At 42.2% G+C, this 16,721-nt stretch overlaps 1 protein-coding gene across 1 annotated transcript in view; it reads right to left on the bottom strand.

Moving 5' to 3' along the window:
• The window catches only part of mgat4b (alpha-1,3-mannosyl-glycoprotein 4-beta-N-acetylglucosaminyltransferase B), a 214,790-nt gene that overhangs the window by 190,816 nt on the left and 7,253 nt on the right, over positions 1-16,721 (bottom strand). The gene's annotated exons all lie outside the window — the stretch shown is intronic.

The following is a 16,721-nucleotide window of genomic DNA, read 5'->3' as shown; positions in this document are numbered from 1 at the left end:
TTTGAAATGGTCTCCCAAACACACAATCGCTATCATTCAACTGAACAGTGGCAGCAGACATTCAAGAACACACCAAATGAGAACTCTCCTTTAAGTTATTTGCCAACTAGATTTGGAAGCAGATTGGCCATTCTTTCATTATAATAGAATCAAAATCCTGGAGCCCCCTCCCAAGCACAACTGTGGGAGAACCTACAGCTAATGGCCCAGCAGTTTGAGCATGTGACTTACTACATTGAGCAACTAGAGATGAATGATAAATACAACCTTGCCTGTAACTCCCAAGATTCTGAGAATGAATAGACAGTAAAAGGTGATAGGAAAGCATAATAACATCTTTGAAAGATTCAGAGAGCAGAGTACCCTCTGCTAGCTTTAGCACAAAAAAAAGACCAACTAAAGACAACCCATGTTTCAAGCTGTGATTTACTGACCTTTTCATAAACAGAGTGTGAAACATTTCCAGCAATTTTTTGAAGCAGGAGCACTTTTCAGAGTCAAGTGTCTCATCTACAGTGCAGGAAATACTGCAGCAATGCAACCACCATTGTGATGGAAAAGTTTACAATCTGCAAACATCAAAATTGCAAGTCAAAACAGCCAAATCACAGAATGTAATTACACAGGTTAATCAGGTCATAAATAACACAGTGCTCTGGAGTTCATTTCCAGATAAACAGTATTGAAAGGTAAATAACTTGTATTACACATCCAACATTGCTTACATTCAATTAGAGTACTGTGAACTGGTCCAACCTCTATTTTGTGAAAAAGATAGAGAAATACTGGGTAAGGCATCAAAACAAAAAATGTCAGAAGTGCAAAGTTATACCAATTAGGAAAAATTGAATGGGCTTGGGCTCTTTTCCCTAGGAAAACAAATGGTTACCTGATAGAAAATGGTTTGACAGGTAGATACAGAAAACATGATGCCATTCGCTGAGGAAACCAAAACATATTTTTGAATTTATACCTGATCACTTCTATGTTAAATTCAGAAGAAACAATTTCACCCAAAGTGAAGTAATGAGCAATGCATTTTGCCTGGTCAGAAATTATTTTAGAAGAGGGAAATCTTCTTTGGAAACTTTGCTAGTTCCAGGATTTTTACCCAGCAGCATTGAAAGAGCAGTGAGATAGCTCAAAGTTAGGTGCTGAGTTGGAGGGGAACCTGCAGATGGCAATGCTCCCATGTATCTGTTGCCCTTGTCCTTCTAGATGGTGGAAGTCACAAGTTTGAAGGTGCTGTCAAAAGGAAGATTATGGAGTTTCTGAAGTGCAGCTTGCACATGATGCACACTGCTGCCACTGTGCATTGGTAGCAGAGGGGGTGAATGTTAAACATTGAAGATGGTGAATGGAGTGCTTATCAAGAGGGCTGCTTTATCATAGATGACCTCAAGCTTCTGAACTGTTGGAACTACATTCATTCAGGCATGATGGAGTATTCCAGTTTATTCCTAACCCAAGCCTTGTATTTGCTGGACAGCTTTACAGAATTGGATGATTTTGCGTCTTCTAATTGCTGTTCAATATAGAAGCACAAATATTCATCAATAATTGCAGAGGAAGGTGATGGTCTTATCAGGCTAAAAATCCAGAAATGCAAGAGATGATCTGGAGAACAGAGTTCAAATCCTGCCATGGCAGATGGTGGAATTTGGATTCAATTTTTTAAAAATCTGGAATTAAAGAGCCTAATGATGCCCCATTCAGGAAATCAGAAAAAGGAGTGAGAGCTTACATCCCCATTATTAATTTATTTAAATCACAGAATCCCTGCAGTGTGGAAACAGGCCATTCAGCCCAATAGGTCTACACTGACCCGCTGAACAGCACCCCATCCAGACCCAGCTTCGTACCCGTTCCCTATAAACCCACATTTCTCATGGCTAACACACCTAACCTACACATTCCTGAACACTGTGGGTAATTTAGCATGACCAATCCACTTAACCTGCATATCTTTGGACTGTGGGAAGAAACCAGAACACCAGATGAAAACCCACACAGACATGGGGAGAATGTGTAAACTCCACACAGGACAGTTGACCGAAGGTGGAATTGACCCTGGGTCCCTGGCACGGTGAGGTAATAGTGCTAACTGCTGAGCCATCATGGGTGTGGGTGTCACAGGCCATGCCAGTATTTATTTTACATTTCCAAAGCCCATTGAGAAGATGGCAGTGAGCACGTTTCCCGAATTGCAGCAGCCCATGGGTGGAGGTAGGTACACCTGCAGTGCGGTTCGGAAAGGAGCTCTAAAGTGTTTACCCAACAACAGTAAAGGAATATCAATACAGTTCAAAGTCAGGATGGTGTGGGGCGTGGAGGTGATCTTGCATGTAATGGTGGTCCCACGTATTTATAGAGTGATACTGTCATACAGCACAGAAATTAATCCTTTGGTCCATTTGTCATGCTAATCAAGTTTCCCAAACTAAACTAGTCTAATTTCTCTGCATTTAGCCCATATCCCTCTAAACCTTTTCCATTTACTTAAAAGGTGAGGGTAAGGGAGCAAGGAAGAAATAGATGGCGGGGGCAAGGTAGAGAGATAAACATAAGGGGGACGGAGGCAAACAGGCAGAGGCACTCAAATATCATGTGTATTCACCACTAACAGGCTAAGGTCTGTGTATAGCCCTGTACAGACACATTGGGCTGAATGGCCTTCTTTTGCAACTTAACAATTCTGAGATTCTGCACAGGAACCGTTCAAAATGTTGTCATCAACCAGCTGTTCTAGCTCAGAAGTCCACCATCTCAAATCTGTTTGGCTTTTTCCTCACTGCTTCAGGAAAAAGATCATTTACAATCTGCTTCAGTCATTGTGATTTTTAAAACTGCAAACACACACAGTTGTTTTGGCATAAAACATTATCCTGTTTTCTTTAGTCCGTAACAAAAAAGAGAGAATAAAATATACACAGTCTTTACAACTGCTGATTGTTATTCGGTTTCTGATAGATGTGCAATTCCATTCCCTCATCACGTGGGTTATGGGACTCAATCTTTCACCCAGAGAGGGCTGTCCTTCTTACCAGTTGGTAGATAAATGGTCATTGCCATGGAAAAATTGTTCATGTCTCAGCTTGTCAAATTGTTAAATTATGATTCTTTTGACTATTTCACAATAAAAGGAAGAAAAATCAAAACAACAATTTCAGAGTGAGACTGCACAGCCACACACAGCTCCTGTCACTGTGAAATTTACCCAGCCACCAAGAAGGAAAAGGAAGATAAGCATTATTTTATTAAATTCATGGAAAAAATTGCAAGTAGAATCCTTCCACAGGATTACATTGCACAGCATTTCAAAATTAAGCTGTTGAGCAGTATTAACAGGATAACTTGTCAAGTCCTCACTAATAGGATCATTTGATTCAGATATTCTAAATCTTTATCTGCAATAATACATCTGCTGAATTGACTAAGTAAAGTCAGGGGCTAAGATCCCACTCACTCCAATTACTATCCAGTGATCGGTTTGGATGCCAATTGAAGCATGGCCTCTTGCCATTCACTGACTCAACTCTTACAAAAAGCTCCAAGGTTTCAGCATTGTGATGTTTTTGATTAAGGAAAACATTACTGCTGTACTTAAAGGATAATTCTGAGAGATCGTCAAGTGAAGCTATATGGGTGGAATTCAGAAATAAGGAGATAATCACCTTGATGAGACTGCACAGAGACACACCCAATCGACAGCGGCAAACGGAGGAGAAAATATTTAAAGATTTCAGATGTAGACTGGGACCGAGATTGTGTTAAGTGCTTGGAAGGTGACAAATTTATTAAATGTACTCAAGAAAATTATCAATATGTAGATGTACTACTAGAGAAGGAACGTTTCAGCAAACATCTCTGGGACACACACACACGCCAAACAACCCAACCGCCCTGTGGTCGACCACTTTAACTCCCCCTTAAAAAGATCAACGACGTTGGCCATGTGTGGAACCACAGAAGAGGAGCGAGAGAGATCAAACAAATATTTTGCATCAGTTTTTACAGTGAAGAAAGAAATGGAGGCTAGGGACCTCAGGAAATAAATATTGATGTCTTGAAAACAGTTCATATTACAGAAGAGGAAATGCTTGAGGCCTTAAAATATAAAGATGGATAAAATCTCCAAACCAAGTGTATCCCAGGATATTGTGGGAAATTAGGGATCAAATTGCAGGCCCCTAGCAGAGATACGTATATTATCTATAGGCATGGGTAAGGTACCAGAGGTGGCTAATGTTGTGCCTTTATTTAAGAAAGGCTGTAAGGAGAGAGTGTTAGACCAGTGAATCTGACATTAGTGGTGATAAGTTTGAAGTTGCACAAAACCAGGATATAGTCCAACAGGTTTTTTTAAGATTAGATTACTTACAGTGTGGAAACAGGCCCTTCGGCCCAACAAGTCCACACCGACCCGCCAAAGCGCAACCCACCCCTACCCCTACAAATACCCCTTACCTAACACTACGGGCAATTTAGCATGGCCAATTCACCTGAATTGCACGTGCAAACTCCACACAGTCAGTCGCCTGAGTCGGGAATTGAACCCGGGTCTCTGGCGCTGTGAGGCAGCAGTGCTAACCACTGTGCCACCGTGCCCCCCACAAAGCTTGTTTATTTGAAACAAGCTTTCAGAGCGGTGCTCCTTCATCAGGCAAAGTGCCTTCACCTGAAGTAGGAGCAGTGCTCCAAAAACTTGCGATTTCAAATAAGCCTCTTGGACTATAACCTGGTGTTGTGGAAATTTTGACTTTGTCCACCCTAGTCCAACACTGGCACTTGCACATAATAGTGTTAAGTTGTTTGAGAGGATTCTGAGAAATTGGATTTCCATGCATTTGGAAAGGGATAATAATTTGCATGATTCGGGATAGTCAGCATGGCTGTGTTTGTGAGATATCATGTTTCACAAACATGAATGAGTTTTTTTTTGAGGGTGTAACCAAAACACTGAGGGCAGAGTGGTAAATGTTGTCTACATTGACTTTTGTAAAGCTTTTAACAAGGTTCTGCAAGGTGGACTAATTAATACAGTTAGATCACAAAGGATTCAGGGAGCGCTTGTTAATAGGATACAAAATTAGCTTGACGGTAGGGGACAGAGAGGTTGGTGGAGGGTTGTTTTTCAAACTGGAGGCCAGTGACCAATAAAGTTCCACAGGGCTCATGCTAGGCCCACTGTTGATCGTCATTTAGGTAAACAATCTGGATGAGAATTTAGGACGCATATTTAGTAATGTGGATAATAACAAAATTAGTGGTTCAGTTGACAGTGAAGGTGGTTATCTAAGATTACAAAGGGATCTTGATCAATTAGGCCTACAGGTTAAGGAGTGGCAGAGGTAGCTGATTTGGATAAATATGAGGTATTGCAAACATAGCAATGTATACGGTTAAAAAGGTAGGGCCCTGGATAGTATCACCGCACAGAGACATGTAGAGGTTCAAGTATATAGTTCTTTGAAAGTTGCATCACAGATAGAGAGGGTGGTTAGGAAGGCATATGGCATGCTTGCCTTCATTGCTCTGATGTTTGAGTATGGAGTTGAGAGGTCATGTTGAGGTTATATAGGACATTGTGCACAATACTCCAAAAGAAATGTCACCAGTTCTGGTCACCTTGCTATGGTAAGGATATTAAATTGGAGAGGGTTCAAAAAAAGATTTATCAGGATGTTGATGGGACTAGAGTGTTTGGGTTACAAGGAGAAGCTGGAAAGACTGGGACTCTGTTCACTGCAGCATAAGAGGTTGAGGCTTGACCTTATGGAGGTGTATGTATAAAATCATGAGGAATGCAGATAAGGTGAATAGCAATGGTCTGCTATTCTGGTTCTGGCAGAATGAACTGCCAGAAGTAGTGGCACGGTTACAACATTAAAAGACATTTGGATTGGTACATAAATAGGAAAGGTCTGGAGGGATCTGGGCCAGATGCAGACAAATGGGACTAGTTTAGTTTGGGAAACGTGGTCAGCATGGATGAGTTCGACTGAAAGGTCTCTTTCCATGCTGTATGACTCCGTTGATGAGGAAAAGAGCCCACATGCACAGAACACCAGTAACAATCCTCAATAAAATACATAATTTGTCCCTACATATTTATGTTCCACATACCTCCCACTTTAACATATTCTTCCATTCCCTTCATGCGCACATGCTCAATTAGCAACTGTGTAACTGCATCTGCACTATTCACCTCAACTTCTCCTTTAATACCAGTTTCAGATCCTAACACTCATCTGGAGATTTAAGTTTCCCCTAAATTCATGTAATTTTTTTTAACGTAAGAACCCATGTTTATGGCTGCTGGTTTTGAACTTCCCTCTACTTGGAAACAGCTTCTCCACAACTATTCTTTCAAACCAAATCAAAGGCCTCAATTAGATCACACCTTGATCTTGCATTTCCCAAACAAAACGCCACAGTTTCTTCAGTCCTCATTAACACGGTTACCATTATCATAGCCATACTGAGGGAACCAATGAAATTTACTCCCTCAAGGAAGCAACTCACCCTTTGTTCAAAGTCCCTGATTTTCCAGCCAAGGTTGAGAACTAGTTAACTGAATGGTGGAAGGAAACAAGTAATCACGTTCATTTGTATGTCCGACCAAATCAAGTGCAAACATACCAAAGGATAACACAAAAGAACACAGTTAGCAATTCATTAAATGTATTCTTTGTATACATTTTTCATTCTGTTGATTCATACAAACTAGTCTGTTAACCAAGGAATCACAAGTTTAGGTGTTCAAGATGATAAAGTTAAAAATCACACAACAGGTTATAATCCAACAGGTTTATTTGGAAGTACTAGCTTTCAGAGCGCTGCTCCTTCATCGGGTAGTGTGGAGCAGGATCATAACACAGAATTTATAGCAAAAGATCACAGCGTCATGCCTGCAACTGATATGATATATTGAACAAACCTAGACTGCTAAGTATTTCATCTTTTAGAACAGGTTGCATGCTCAGCAATATGTAAATCCCAGACCTTCAACTTACATTCGAGATAATCTATGAAAGACTTAATCACAATCCAGGTTTGTTCAATATATCCTCAGTTGCATGATCTTTTGCCATAAATTCTATCTTACGATTCTGCTCCACAGCTACCTCATGAAGGAGCAGCTCTCTGAAAGCTAGTACTTTCAAATACCCAAATATCATAACCTGATGTTGTGATTTTTAAACTTTGTCCACCCCAGTCCAATACTGGCACCTCCACTTCAAGATGATAGAAAGAGACTGCACTGTTAGCTTTGTTACAAATCACTTAAAATAAAGCACATTTGGCAATTAAGCACAGAACAGATTGAAGACAGTGCTCACAATGTCAAAGACAAAGAACAAATTAAGGATTATTGCCTTGACTTTATGTTCACTTTCTTAATGAGTGTTTGTCACCTTCTGTTAAAATCATGATGGCCTCTAACTCCAAAGCACAACTCTAATGATACATGTTCTACTCCTGCATATAGACTGTTACATGGATGTAGGTTTGCTCGCTGAGCTGGAAGTTTCGTTTTCAGACATTTTGTCACCATACTAGGTAACACAATCAGTAAGCCTTCAGATGAAGCACTGGTGGTATGGCCCACTTTGTGTGTTTAGGTTGCCTTGGGTTGCCATTTCCTGTGGTGACATCATTTCCTTTCTTTTCTTTCGGGGATGGTAAATGGGATCCAAGTCAATGTGCTTGTTGATAGAGTTCTGGTTGGGATGCCATGCTTCTAGGAGTCCTCGTGCATGCCCCTGTTTGGATTGTCCTAGGATGGATGTAGGTAAAAACAATGACTGCAGATGCTGGAAACCAGATTCTGAATTAGAGTGGTACTGGAAAACCACAGCAGTTCAGGCAGCAACCAAGCAGCAGAAAAATCAACGTTTCAGGCAAAAGCCCTTCATCAGGAATAGAGGCAGAGTGCCTGCAGGGTGGAGAGATAAATGAGAGGAGGTTGGGAAGAAAGGAGCATAGAGTACAATAGATGAATGGGGGTGGGGATGGAGGTGATAGGTCAGAGGAGGGTGCAGTGGATAGGTGGAAAGTAAGGTAGGCAGGTAGGACAAGTCATGGGGACAGTGCTGAGCTGGAAGTTTGGAACTGGGGCCTGGTGGGGGGGGGGGGAAAAAAGGGGAAATGAGGAAACTGGTGAAGTCCACATCGATGCCCTGGGGTTGAAGTGTCCTGAGGCAGAAGATAAGGAGTTCTTCCTCCAGGCATCAGGTGGTGAGGGAGCTGCAGTGAAGGAGGCCCAGGATCTCCATGTCCTCGGATGAGTGGGAGGAGGAGTTGAAATGTTGGGCCACAGGGCGATGTGGTTGATTAGTGCGGGTGTCCCAGAAGCGCTCTGCTCGGAGGTGTCCAGTCTCCCCAAGGCAGAGGAGACCGCATCGGGAGCGATGGATAAAATAAAATGATATTGGCGATGTGCAGGTAAAACTTTGATGGATGTGGGAAGCTTCTTTGGGGCCTTGGATGGAGGTGGTGTGGGCACAGGTTTTGCTATTCCTGCGGTGGCAGGGGAAGGTGCCAGGACGGGAGGGTAGGTTGTTGGGGGATGCATGGACCTGACCAGGTAGTCACGGAGGGAATGGTCTTTGCAGAAGGCAGAAAGGGGTGGGGAGGAAAATATATCCCTGGTAGTGGGGTCCGTTGAGGTGGCAGAAATATTGGCGGATGATTTGGTTTATGCGAAGGTTGGTAGGGTGGAAGGTGAGCACCAGGGGCGTTCTGTCCTTGTTATGGTTGGAGGGTTGGGGTCTGAGGGCGGAGGTGCGGGATGTGGACAAGTTGCGTTGGAGAGCATCTTTAACCACATGGGAAGGGAAATTGCGGTCTCGAAAGGAGGCGGCCATTTGGTGTGTTCTGTGGTGGAACTGGTCCTCCTGGGAGCAGATACAGCAGAGGCGGACAGTTGGGAATACGGGATGGCATTTTTGCAGGAGGTAAGGTGGGAAGAGGTGTAATCCAGGTAGCTGTGGGAGTCGGTGGGTTTGTAAAAAATGTCAGTGTCAAGTTGGTCATCATTAAAGGAGATGGAGGGGTCCAGGAAGGGGAGGGAGGTGTCAGAGATGGTCCAGGTAAATTTAAGGTCAAGATGGAATGTGTTGATGACGTTGATGAATTGTTCAATCTCCTTGAGGGAGCAAGAGGTGGCACCAATGCAGTTAATGTAGCGGAGGAAGAGGTGGGGAGTGGTGCCGGTGTAACTACAGAAGATGGACTGTTCTATGTAGCCAACGTAGCTGGGGCCCATATGGGTGCCCATGGCTACCCTTTGGTCTGGAGTAAGTGGGAGGATTCGAAGGAGAAATTGTTAAGGGTGAGGACCAGTTCAGCCAAACGAATGTGTGTGTTGATGGAAGGGTACTGTTGGAGATGTTGGGAGAGGAAGAAATGGAGGGCTTGGAGGCCCTGGTCATAGTGGATGGAGGTGTAGAGGGATTGGATATCCATGGTGAAGATGAGGCGTTGGGAACTGGGGAAACGGAAGTCTTGGAGGTGGTGGAGGGCTTGGGTGGTGTCTCGAATGTACGTGGGGATTTTCTGGACTGGGGGGGATAGGACAGTGTCGAGGTAGGTAGAGATGAGTTCAGTGGGGCAGGGGCATGCTGAGACAATGGGTGTGTTGTCCCAGTCAAAATGATGTCCTTCCTCATCTGGATGAAAGGATATTAGTGGGAGTCGGTCATGTCTTTTTGTGGCTAACTGACATTCAAGTATCTTGATGGCTAGTTTTCTACCTGTTTGTCCAATATAGTGTTTGTTACAGTTCTTGTAGGATATTTTGTAAATGACATTAGTTTTGCTTGTTGTCTGTATAGGGTCTTTCAAGTTCATTAGCTGCTGTTTTAGTGTGTTGGTAGGTTTGTGGGCTACCATGATGCCAAGAGGTCTGAGCAGTCTGGCAGAGGACATAGTGACAAACACTACTTTGGACAGAAAGGTTACGTGTACACTATGTACACAGATTAAGGACCATCCTTGCAGATAGGAGAAAGTGAGGACTGCAGATGTTGGAGATCAGAGCTGAAAATGTGTTGCTGTAAAAGTGTAGGTCAGGCAGCATCCAAGGAGCAGGAGAATTGACGTTTTGGGCATGAACCCTTCTTCAGGAATGAGGAAAGTGTGCCAAGCAGGCTAAGATAAAAGGTAGGGAGGAGGGACTTGGGGGAGGGGCATTGGAAATGCGAAAGGTGGAAGGAGGTTAAGGTGAGGGTGATAGGCCGGAGTGGGGGTGGGGGCGGAGAGGTCAGGAAGAAGATTGCAGGTTAGGAAGGTGGTGCTAAGTTTGAGGGTTGGGACTGAGACAAGGTGGGAAGAGGGGAAATGAGGAAACTGGAGGACATCGCCAGACCATAGCAACACGATGGCTGGAGGAAGAGCGCTTCATCTTCCGCCTAGGAACCCTCCAACCACAAGGGATGAACTCAGATTTCTCCAGTTTCCTCACTTCCCCTCCCCCCATCTTGTCTTAGACTCAACCCTCGAACTCAGCCAGGATAAGTTTTGACAATTCCAATAACATTTTGTGCTGTCAAACATTTCAGTAAGACACAATGCCCACTGAGTCACAAAGCAAATACTTGTCATGCAGAAGATAGCTACAAAACAAAATATATACACATCCCATAACCACAGTACCGTACCTATTTTCTAAAACCATTCATGATTAAGTAATTGGCAGTTTTTCTTGCCTCGCAGTCAGAAGTTTGTGATTTTAAGCCTCATTCCAATGATTCAAGTCTGAAAACATAGGTTAAAACTCTGGTGCAGTACCAAATGATAGTTACATTGTCAAATGGACCTTGATCTGGACAAGATGTTAAACATAGGCCCTACATGTCTTCTCAAATGGATTCCAAAGATCCTGTGGAACTATTCAAGGATGAGCAAGAAAGTCATTTTTGGAGTACTGTATGCAATCCTGGTCACTCACCTATCGAAAGGATGTTATTAAACTAGAAAGAGCGCAAACAAGATTTATTAGGATGCGACCTGGACTGGAAGGTAAAAGTTATATGGAGAGGCTGGATCAACTGGGATGTTTTTCCTGGAACACCGGAGACTGATAGGTAACTTTATTGAGGTCGATGCAATCATGAAAGGCACAGGTAAGGTAGAGAGCCAACAGTCTTTTCGCATGGCAGGGGAGTCTAACACTGGAGGTCATAAGTTTAAAGGTGGGAGGGGAAGATACAAAATGGTCCAGAGGGGTAATGTTTTGCACATAGACGCTGGTGAGTGTCTAGAATGTGGTAGTGGTGGAGGGGATTACAATTTATGAAACATTTGTTCAGTACATGGATTGGATAGGTATGGAAGAATGTGGACCAAAACAGGCCAATGCCATTAGATTACTTGTGAAAACTGGGAGGCATGGACAAGTTGGGCTGACGGGCCTGTTTCCATTGCTGGAAACCTCTGACTCGATTCTTCTAGACCTCTGTGCCAATATTTACCTCTCAACATGATGTAAAACAGATTATCTTGAAGTTTATGGCACAAATTGGCTGATGCATTTTCTATATTACTTTAGTGACAACAAGTCAAAAGTACTTTATTTGCTGCGAAGCATAGAATTTCATGAGATTTTTTTTCCAGAGGTGTAAATCTTTCTTTCAACTTATTTTCCATCAGATGAACTAAAACACAACACATATGATTAGCAAGCAATTCCCTTGCCCACACACTTGGATGAACTATTATACAATATTCTTACCTACATTCATCCAGTCCAAGGCAGCAGATAAAGGTCAGAGGCTTCAAAACAATTCAAAAATGCAAGGGAAAATATTGGCCTAGATTTGCAGCATATTGTTGTTAAATTTAATGCTATGATTTATATTAAAAATTAGGACACTTACAGAAGAAGTTCTAGTAACTTGGGGCTGACAGATTGGGACAAGCCTAGATTAGATTTGTAGAGAGGAAGAATTACCATTTCATTGATAATTGAATTTTAAAAATTATATAGTGGTAAACCATTCATTTTTTTGTTAGAAATGACAGAAAAGCTACAATAAATAATTCCTAGATGTTCACTCAAACTAGATATACACTTTAAAACTCTGAAAAATCTTTACATTTAGTTTTCATTCACTTTCATTGAATTGGAAAATTGGCCTACAGTACAATTGTAGATTTTTATCTTCTGAACAGAAATTGGACCTTTGCATTAATTTTGATTGGTGTGACATTTGTGATAAGTAAAGTGAAACAACTGGGCCAGAGGACTAAAATGAGCAGAGGAGCATTTTGGACAAAGTACAAATTTTCCTATCATGTGGTGGTTATCACTAAGGTTATTAAACTTGTCTATTTTCATTAGAGAGTGTAATTGTCCCTGACAAAGCCATACTTATTATCCACAACCGGGACCACACAGAACAGTTTGGTGCTTCAAATTGGTATCAAGACTGGTGTCAAATATAGACCAAACCAGTCCAGGTAAAGACAGCTTTCCTGCCCGAAATAAAAGTGATTTTATTAAATCAGATGGCTTTTTATTGATTCAATTTATGATTACTTCTATTGATCCCAACATTTTATTCTATGTTTGAATTTTCTCTCCCCACTTCTCCTCTTCCCTGTCCCCCCAAAAATAAAATGTTTCTGAAGTAGTTTTTGGGATCAAAAATGTTAATTCTGCTTCTCTCTCCATGGACACTGTCAAACCTACTGAGTTCACAGAGTCAGAGAGATGTACAGCACAGAACCAGACCCTTCAGTCCAAACTGTCCATGCAGAACAGATATCCCAACCCAATCTAGTCCTAACTGCCAGCAACCAGCCCATACGTGTGTGGAATGAGCTGCCAGAGAATGTGTGAAGGCTGGTACAATCGCAACATTTAGGAGGCATTTGGATGGGTATATGAATAGGAAGGGTTTGGAGGGATATGGGCAGGGAGCTGGCCGGTGGGATGAGATTGGGTTGGGATATCTGGTCGGCATGAATAGGTTGGACCAAAGGGTCTGTTTCCATGCTGTACATCTCTATGACTCTATTCATATACCCATCCAAATGCCCTTTAAATGTTGCAATTATATTAGCCTCTACCACTTCCTCTGGCAGCTCATTCCATACATACATACCATCTGCATGAAAAACTGCCCCTTAGGTCTCATATCATTCCCCTCGCACCCTAAACCTACACCCTCTGGTTCTGGACTCCCTAAACCCATGGAAAAGACTTTGTCTATTTATCCTATCCATGCCCCTCATGATTTAAAAAACCTCGAAAAGGTCACCTCTCAGTCTCCCAAGCTCCAGGGAGAACACCCCCAGTCTATTCAACCTCTCCCTATAGCTCAAATCCTCCAACCTGGCAACATCCTTGTAAATCACTTCTGAACCCTTTCAAGTTTCACAACATCCTTCCAATAAGAGGGAGACCAGAACTGCACACAATATTCCAAAAATGGCCTAACCAATATCCTGTACAGCTGCAACATACCTCCCAACTCCTGTACCCAATACTCTGACCAATAAAGGAAAGCATACCAAACGCCGCCTTCACTATCCTATCTACCTGCAACTCCACTTTCAAAGTGCTATGAATCTGCACTCCAAGGTCTCTTTGTTCAGCAACACACCCTAGGACCTTACCATTAAGTGCACAAGTCCTGCTAAGATTTGCATTTGTCCAAATAAAACTCCATCTGCCACTTCTCAGCCCACTGGCTCATCTGATCAAGACCTTGTTGTAATCGGAGGTAACCTTCTTCGCTGTCCACTACACCTCCAATTTTGATGTCATCTGCAAACTTACTAACTATACCTCTTATGCTCACATCTAAATCTTTATATAAATGACAAAAAGTAGTGGACCCAGCACTGATCCTTGTGGCACTCCACTGGTCACAGGCCTCCAGTCTGAAAAACAACCCTCCTCCTCCACCATCCTTTGTCTTCTACCTTCGAGCCAGTTCTGTATTCAAGTGGTTAGTTCTCCAGGTATTCCACAAGCTCTAACCTTGCTAATCAGTCTCCCATGGGAAACCTTGTCGAACACCTTACTGAAGTCCATATAGATCACATCTACCTCTCTGCCTTCAATCCTCTTCGTACTTCTTAAAAAAAAACACAATCATGTTTGAGAGACAAGAAGAAGGGCTTTTGGCCGAAACGTCGATTCTGCTGCTCCTCGGATGCTGCCTGAACTGCTGTGCTCTTCCAGCACCACTAATCCAAAATATGATTGCTCACACACAAAGCCATGTGGACTATCCCTAATCAGTCCTTGCCTTTCCAAATACATGTATATTCTGTCCCTCACGATTCCCTCCAACAACTTGCCCACCACAGACGTCAGGCTCACTGGTCTGCAGTTCCCAAGCTTGTCCTTACCACCTTTGTTAAACAGTGACACCATGTTAGCCAAACTCCAGTCTTCTTGAACCTCACCTGTGACAATCAATGACACAAAGATCTCAGCAAGGGGCCCAACAATCACTTCCCTAGCTTCCCACTGAGTTCTAGGGTACACCTGATCAAGTCCTGGGGATTTATCCACTTTTGTATTTCAAGACATCCAGCACTTCCTCCTCTGTAATATGGGCATTTTTACAGATATCACCATATATTCCCCTACATTCTACATCTTCCATGCCCTTTTTCACAGTAAACACTGATGCAAAGTACTTGTTTAGTATCTGACACCCCCCCCCCCCCCCCCACCGCCCCCACCCCACCCCATCTCGTGTGGTTCCACACAAAGGCCATCTTGCTGATCTTTGAGGGGCCCTATTCTCTTCCTAGTTACCCTTTTGTCCTTAATGCATTTGTAAAAACCCTTTGGATTCTTAGCTTTGGTTATCTCATGTCCCCTTTTTGCCTCCTGATTTCTTTCTTAAGTATACTCCTACTGCTTTCATACTCTAAGGATTCACTCGATCTATCCAGTCTGTATCTGACATATGCTTCCTTCTTTTTCTTAACCAAACCCTCAATTCCTTTAGTCATCTAGCATTCCCTACATCTATTAACCTTTCCCTTCACTGTAACAGGAATATACTATCTCTGGACTCTCATTATTTCATTTCTAAAGGCTTCCCATTTTCCAGCCATCCCCTTACCTGTGAATATCTGTCCCCAATCAGCTTTTGAAAGTTCTTGCCCAATACCTTCAAAATTAGCCTTCCTCCAATTTAGAACTTAAACGCTTAGATCTGGTCTATCCTTTTCCATATTATTTTAAAACTAATAGAATTATGGTCGCTGGTCCCAAAGTGCTCCCCCACTGACACCTCAGTCACCTGCCCTGCCTTATTTCTCAAGAAATGCATGTTTTGCATTTTCTCTAGTAGCTACATCCACATACTGAATCAGAACATTTTCTTTTACACATTTAAATTCCTCTCCATCTAAACCCTTAACCCTATGGCAATCCCAGTCTATGTTTGGAAAGTTAAAATCCCCTATCATAACCACCCTATTATTCTTACAGATAGCTAACAGCTCCTTACAAATCTGTTTCTCAATTTCCCTCTAACTATTAGGGGGTCTATACTATAATCCCAATTTAGCATTTTCTGTTTCTTTTTCTAAAATACATAATTGGCTATAAAGCACCTTGGGATTTCCTGTGGTTATATTTCAAAACATTTTTTCACAAGTTATTTACTCAGTATTCATTTTCCTTAATTAAACCTTTGTTAGGTCACTTTTCTAATTATAATTTGCTATTTAATTATAATGCGATATTGTTTGAACAACCCTCACTTAAGTGATGACTTACATCTGAACTTTCATATCAGTTGGGAACTCTGGTAGAGTTAGAAAAATGTACTGTCTGTCCCAGAGGACTTCAGAGATTTTGTACACTACTACTGCAGCTTCAGAGTAAACATAGCCAACCTGTGACACCATTCCAGTCATACCTTGCAACAAGTCAAATAGCACCAGCCATATTTTTCCAATGCAAGAAGAGATTGGGCCAAAGGGTGCAACAGGCCATCCTTTTCCTAATTAGTTTCAAAGAGCAAAAATAGTTCATTTCCCCTGGTAGTCTGTCAAATAAAACTGTATTTCACAAATGAATATTTGGTGACATTTACCTCACTGAAATTTAAACAAACTGGGCAAAATGGTTCGGGGGTACCTATTCACTGATGATTTCGGTGCTTCAAAATTATATTACTGTGTGAATAAAAAAGGGAACTGGTTTGGAGGCAGGTGGCTGTTTAACAGCCTTATTACGAGTTAACCTCACTCTTTCTCCCACCTCTTGGTTTAAGTCTCCTATTCCATAGAAGGTAATTTTCTTGCTCCCTGCCCATATGCAGCAAGTGACCCATCAGATTCAATATATTTAATAAAACAAGGATTCTCAACATTTTTGCTTCCAAGCTCCCCCTTGTGTTATTAGAAAATCCTGGGATTCAATAGATCACAAGTATTTGAATACAAACCCCAGCACAGCCATGAAAGCCAGCGACATGAATTAATCACACCAGAATCTGCAGATGGCATGACTGAAATGGAGAGAGATACAGGGTCCCCAAGAAAGGTTAGCCACCAGACTTCATTGCCATAATTCATTTAGCAACAAAGGCAGCTCTGCACTCTCTCTTTTTTCCAACTTTTCATAAATACTATACAACGTCAATTCAAAAGGACACATCAACCTAAACAATGCCTATCTTTCCATCAAATTTATACTTATGGCTATGTGCTGCTTTATGAGTTCAGACTTGGAGACA

This window comes from Hemiscyllium ocellatum, chromosome 16 (assembly GCF_020745735.1).
Source record: "Hemiscyllium ocellatum isolate sHemOce1 chromosome 16, sHemOce1.pat.X.cur, whole genome shotgun sequence".
NCBI lineage: Eukaryota > Metazoa > Chordata > Chondrichthyes > Orectolobiformes > Hemiscylliidae > Hemiscyllium > Hemiscyllium ocellatum.
Note: the sequence above shows the minus strand (reverse complement) of the source record. Positions and strands in the feature narration are given on the sequence as shown.